Source organism: Oncorhynchus masou, chromosome 22, assembly GCF_036934945.1.
Source record: "Oncorhynchus masou masou isolate Uvic2021 chromosome 22, UVic_Omas_1.1, whole genome shotgun sequence".
Classification (NCBI taxonomy): domain Eukaryota; kingdom Metazoa; phylum Chordata; class Actinopteri; order Salmoniformes; family Salmonidae; genus Oncorhynchus; species Oncorhynchus masou.
The window spans coordinates 30,442,577-30,448,741 of NC_088233.1; positions in this window are offsets into that span (position 1 = coordinate 30,442,577).

Consider the following 6,165-nt stretch of genomic DNA (forward strand, 5'->3'; position numbering starts at 1 on the left):
TTCCTTTAGAAAAAAACAATATTTAGCATTCATCTGCAACACAGTACACCCAGAGGAAATAAGGAGCGAGGGAGAAAGAGAGACAGAAAACAGCAAGATCTAAAGATAAATAGAACTCGAATCTTGTTAAATAGCCAGGAATGACGTGCTGTATGTTGTACGTTACTCTATGTAGTGTGTTGCTTGCTTTGACTTCATGGTGATGTTGTGTGTGTGTGTAAATATTAATGGGTCATATGAACTCTAGCCAGCAAGCATTTTGACGCCTCAGGCCATGAAGCTGTAGAGGGCCTGCTATCAGCGCAACCCAAACAACACACACACACACACACACACACACACACACACACACACACACACACACACACACACACACACACACACACACACACACACACACACACACACACACACACACACACACACACACACACACACAACTACACTCCCGCTTTAAGCCGTGACAGAGTTCCTTAAGGCTGTAACACAACGCAACAGTTTTTACATGCTTCTTTCACTGTGCTCTGAAAACACAGTAACACATCAACAGTAACACATCGGTCTGTCAGTCTGTCTATTAGAGATTAGCTAGAGGGGAGACTTAACACACACAGCTTATGGCTTACTGTCTGTTGTCTAACGTCTGTCTGTTGTTTGGTGTGTTCATCATGTACAGATGAACTAACCAATGCCTCATATGGCTAACAGAAGAAGAACATTGATCAGTCAGAGAGAAGTGGTGGAGTAGTACTTTTGCAGAGATACTATATGTGCTCTTTTGTGTGATGAAAATGTGGCCAAAAGCTAATGAATACAATTACTGTTATGTGCTTGCATGCGCGTAGGTCCGTGCGTATGTGTGTGAGTTTGAGTGTTTGCATGCGTTGGTATGTGATTATGATAATGATGTATGGTGATCAGTGTGACTGTCACTAGCCTGCCAGATACATCATGATTAATGGATGCTGTTCCACATAGCATCATCAACTGGCTGAAACCCTTCTGATATGAATCACACTGCCAGAGGCTGATGAGGAAGAAAACATGATTTAGAGTTTTTGTTTCGTAAAATCAAGGAGAAGAGGACTTCCTGCCATGATGGCATAGATCACCATCAAATGGCCAAGTTCAGAGTGCATGTCAGATTGATATCTGTACACATCTTTCCAGAACAGAAAGAGACATTTTATTTATATTTATTTTTTATTTCACCTTTATTTAACCAGGAAGCCAGTTGAGAACAAGTTCTCATTTACCTGGCCAAGATAAAGCAAAGCAGTGCGACAAAAACAAAAACACAGAATTACACATAAACAAATTTACAGTCAATAACACAATATAAAAATCTATGCACTGTGTGTGCAAATGTAGAAGATTAGGGACGTAAGGCAATAAATAGGCCATAGAGTTGAAATAATTACAATTTAGCATTGACACTGGAGTGATAGATGTGCAGATTATGATGTGCAAGTAGAGATACTGGGGTGCAAAAGAGCCAAAAGATAAATAATAATATGGGGATGAGGTAGTTGGGTGTGCTATTTACAGATGGGCTGTGTACAGGTGCAATGATCTGTAAGCTGCTCTGACAGCTGATGCTTAAAGTTAGTGAGGGAGATATGAGTCTCCAGCTTCAGTGATTTTTGCAATTCGTTCCAGTCATTGGCAGCAGAAAACTGGAAGGAAAGGCGGCCAAAGAGGAATTGGCTTTGGGGGTGACCAGTGAAATATACCTGCTGGAGCGCGTGGTATGGGTGGGTGCTGCTATGGTGACCAGTGAGCTGAGATAAGGCGGAGCTTTACCTAGCAAAGACTGATAGATGACCTGGAGCCAGTGGGTTAGGCGCCGACTATGTAGCAAGGGCCAGCCAACGAGAGCATACAGGTCGCAGTGGTGGGTAGTATATGGTGCTTTGCTGACAAAACGGATGGCACTGTGATAGACTACATCCAGTTTGCTGAGTAGAGTGTTGGAGGCTATTTTGTAAATTACATCACCAAAGTCTAGGATCGGTAGGATAGTCAGTTTTACGAGGGTATGTTTGGCAGCATGAGTGAATGAGGCTTTGTTGCAAAGTAGGAAGCCGATTCTAGATTTAATTTTGGATTGGAGATGCTTAATGTGAGTCTGGAAGGAGAGTTTACAATCTAACCAGACACCTAGGTATTTGTAGTTGTCCTTCCACGATACCCAGTCCAGGTCGATTAGAAAGGCCTGCTCGCTGAAGTGTTTTAGGAAGCGTTTGACAGTGGACGCAGGCAATGGGGCTGTAATCGCTGAGATCCTGGTTGAAGACAGCATAGGTGTATTAAAAGGGCAAGTTGGTCAGGATGATCTCTATGAGGGTGCCCATGTTTACAGATTTAGGGTTGAACTTGGTAGGCCCTATTTTTCTCTCCATGTCCCTGGATTTCAACCGCTAACTCTGGACATTCATTCCTGGATATCGCAGCTAGCTAGCTGCTATCCGTGTGACTATCGGCTTTCGTCGATTCCGGAGCAAACATAAATTATTCCGGAGCTAGCGATCTGAAGAGTTCCATCAATCACTCCTGGGCTACAATCACCTATCCGGACCCGTTTTACTGCCAACGCGGAGCCCCACCGGGCCTTCACAACTGGACTACCGACCTTATCTACCCGAAGGAGTTATCCGGCTGGCTCATCCGTCGCGACGTTACCTGAACGCACATCTGCGGTCTGCTAAACGTTAGCTGTCTTATCAGCTGCAATCTGAATAGACCTATCGGACAATTTATTTTATAACTATATCCATTGTTTCTTTTGTGTGATTTGGATTCATCCCCTCTACCACACGGAACTCCACTAATCCTACCGACAGAAATGCACGAGGTAGCTAATAACAGACCTCCATCCTATGCTAGCTTGCTACCGATGGCCCGGCAAGCTGTCTAAATCGCCGTGACCCCAACCAACCTCTCTCCTCACTGGACCCTTTTGATCAATCGACAAAGCATGCCTCTCCTTAATGTCAATATGCCTTGTCTATTGCTGTTCTGGTTAGTGTTTATTGGCTTATTTCACTGTAGAGCCTCTAGTCCTGCTCACTATACCTTATCCAACCTATTAGTTCCACCACCCACACATGCGATGACATCTCCTGGTTTCAATTATGTTTCTAGAGACAATATCTCTCTCTTCATCACTCAATACCTAGGTTTACCTCCACTGTATTCACATCCTACCATACCTTTGTCTGTACATTATACATTGAAGCTATTTTATCGCCCCCAGACACCTCCTTTTACTCTCTGTTCCAGATGTTCTAGACGACCAATTCTTATTGCTTTTAGCCGTACCCTTATCCTACTCCTCCTCTGTTCCTCTGGCGATGTAGAGGTGAATCCAGGCCCTGCAGTGCCTAGCTCCACTCCTATTCCCCAGGTGCTCTCTTTTGATGACTTCTGTAACCGTAATAGCCTTGGTTTCATGCATGTTAAAATTAGAAGCCTCCTCCCTAAGTTTGTTCTATTCACTGCTTTAGCACACTCTGCCAACCCGGATGTTCTAGCTGTGTTTGAATCCTGGCTTAGGACGACCACCAAAAATTCTGACATTTTCATCTTAAACTACAACATTTTCAGACAAGATAGAACTGCCAAAGGGGGCGGTGTTGTAATCTACTGCAAAGATAGCCTGCAGAGTTCTGTCCTACTATCCAGGTCTGTACCCAAACAATTTGAACTTCTACTTTTAAAAATCCACCTCTCTAAAAACAAGTCTCTCACCGTTGCCACCTGCTATAGACCACCCTCTGCCCCCAGCTGTGCTCTGGACACCATATGTGAACTGATTAACCCCCATCTATCTTCAGAGCTCGTGCTGCTATGCGACCTAAACTGGAACATGCTTAACACCCCAGCCAACCTACAATCTAAGCTTGATGCCCTCAATCTCACACAAATTATCAATGAACCTACCAGGTACCTCCCCAAAGCCTTAAACACGGGCACCCTCATAGATATCAACCAACTTGCCATCTAAATACACCTCTGCTGTCTTCAACCAAGATCTCAGCGATCACTGCCTCATTGCCTGCATCCGTAATGGGTCAGCGGTCAAACGACCTCCACTCATCACTGTCAAACGCTCCCTGAAATACTTCAGCGAGCAGGCCTTTCTAATCGACCTGGCCGGGTATCCTGGAAGGATATTGATCTCATCCCGTCAGTAGAGGATACCTGGATATTTTTTTAAATGCCTTCTTTACCATCTTAAATAAGCATGCCCCGTTCAAAAAATTTAGAACCAGGAACAGATAAACCTACCATTAAAATTATAGACTGATCATTTCTTTGTCAGTGGGCAAACGTACAAAATCAGCAGGGGATCAAATACCTTTTTCCCTCACTGTATGTGTAGTCTTGATTTTGTGTTTACATGAAATCATGTCTGTGGTGACAATGTTACAAATGCAACAATCCGATGGCCACTAAACAACCAAACAAAGCTGTAATATTGTCGTTCAGTGATTCAACATCATTGGAATGAAGAACTTCAGCACCTGGACAGAGTGGACAGCAGCCTTACATCACTCCGTTCTCAGTGTTAGCCTTTATGTTACTAACCGCCTGTCCTCTCCTCTGGTGTTCAGAGTTTACCCACCTGTGTTTACCACTACAACCCTGCTTATACTTCATCTCTTTAAAAATAAACTGTCCCCAAGTTTTCCTCCAACTGCCAGAGTTAGAGGCCAGATTATGGAGTGAAATCATTATAATACGCTATATGTTTGGTTACGCTTTCTGTCTGCTAGAGGAGAGAAGCTGTGCCTTAGGCCACAAGCACACGCACGCACGCACACACGCACGCACGCACACACACACACACACACACACACACACACACACACACACACACACACACACACACACACACACAGCCTAGAGCGCTCAATGACCTGTGTGTGAGAGAAACTGTGTAAGTGGCTGGTGGTGTTTTCATAGTGTGTTTAGAATAGAAGCAGCAGGGTGTGAGAGATCGGCCAAAGGGCTATCTCACTGAGAAGAAAATAGAAGACTAATTAGGGGGAAATGGATTAATGGCCTTTATGTCACATGTTGAAGTGTGAGTGTCACATAGACACAGTGTTGCAGGTTCAATCTGCTCATACTTTTCCCCCCATATGTATCACTATAAACAAAATAAATCCTCCTCAATGTTTGGAGGCAAGAAAAGACCCCACTAAAAGAAACAATGATATATTTTCTATAAGCTCCTTATTAATCCTTTTAAAAGTATACCTGTGAAATTGTTAAGATGAATCATGATAATATTTTGATATTGATTGAATCAACTGTCCTACTTGTATTAAGTGGTAGTTAACCTGATGGGAGAAATAGGCAGCCACGTGCTGAGACAGAGATGAATGATATCTTATCATACCCCCAGGACACACACATACATAGAGGAAATTAAAAAAGTATGTCACAGAGATAATGCTTAAACATTCACACATCAGTGTTTTTTTGTAACTGAATCAAGATGAGATCAGTAATACATCATCTCTCACAGTCAGTCACACAAAGGCTAAATATGGATCATAACCAGAACTGTGGTTTGGGAGGATCATGGTTTGTGTGTGCGTGTGCAGCTGTACCTTGACTTGGAAGGGAAAATAGAAAACATAGCAGAGTCACAAGAGTATGGCTCTGATTGGTAGTTGGTTTTGGATGGTTGTGGTAGACTTTGCAAAATGGCAAGTTGACTTTAAAGTGTCCAAGGTCGGAGATAATAGAGTTAGTCGAATGGAGAGAGAGGAGTGATCATACCTGCACTTTCCAGTAAGTCACAGAAATGTGCTTCTCCTGCAGAAAGATGTGCCTTCGTGGCAGTTTCGCAAAGAGGACAGAGAGATACTATGTCCTAAGGGATAGCTGTGTGTGTCATTCTTCCCTCAGTAATTATATTCTATGCCTCCCACCATACACCTGATTTATCTACACATATAGATGACCTTTCATTGAATATATGTACTTACAGATAACACAGATAACATAAGGTATGTTCAACCATCAGAAATAAATAAAAATGATTTTTTAAATATAAAAAGTCGTTTTAATAATAGGTTTTCCCGTAGTAGTCTTCAACAGGGTGCTGGTAGTTGGTATGTTCCAATGGTGGATCTTCGAAAGACAGGCCTC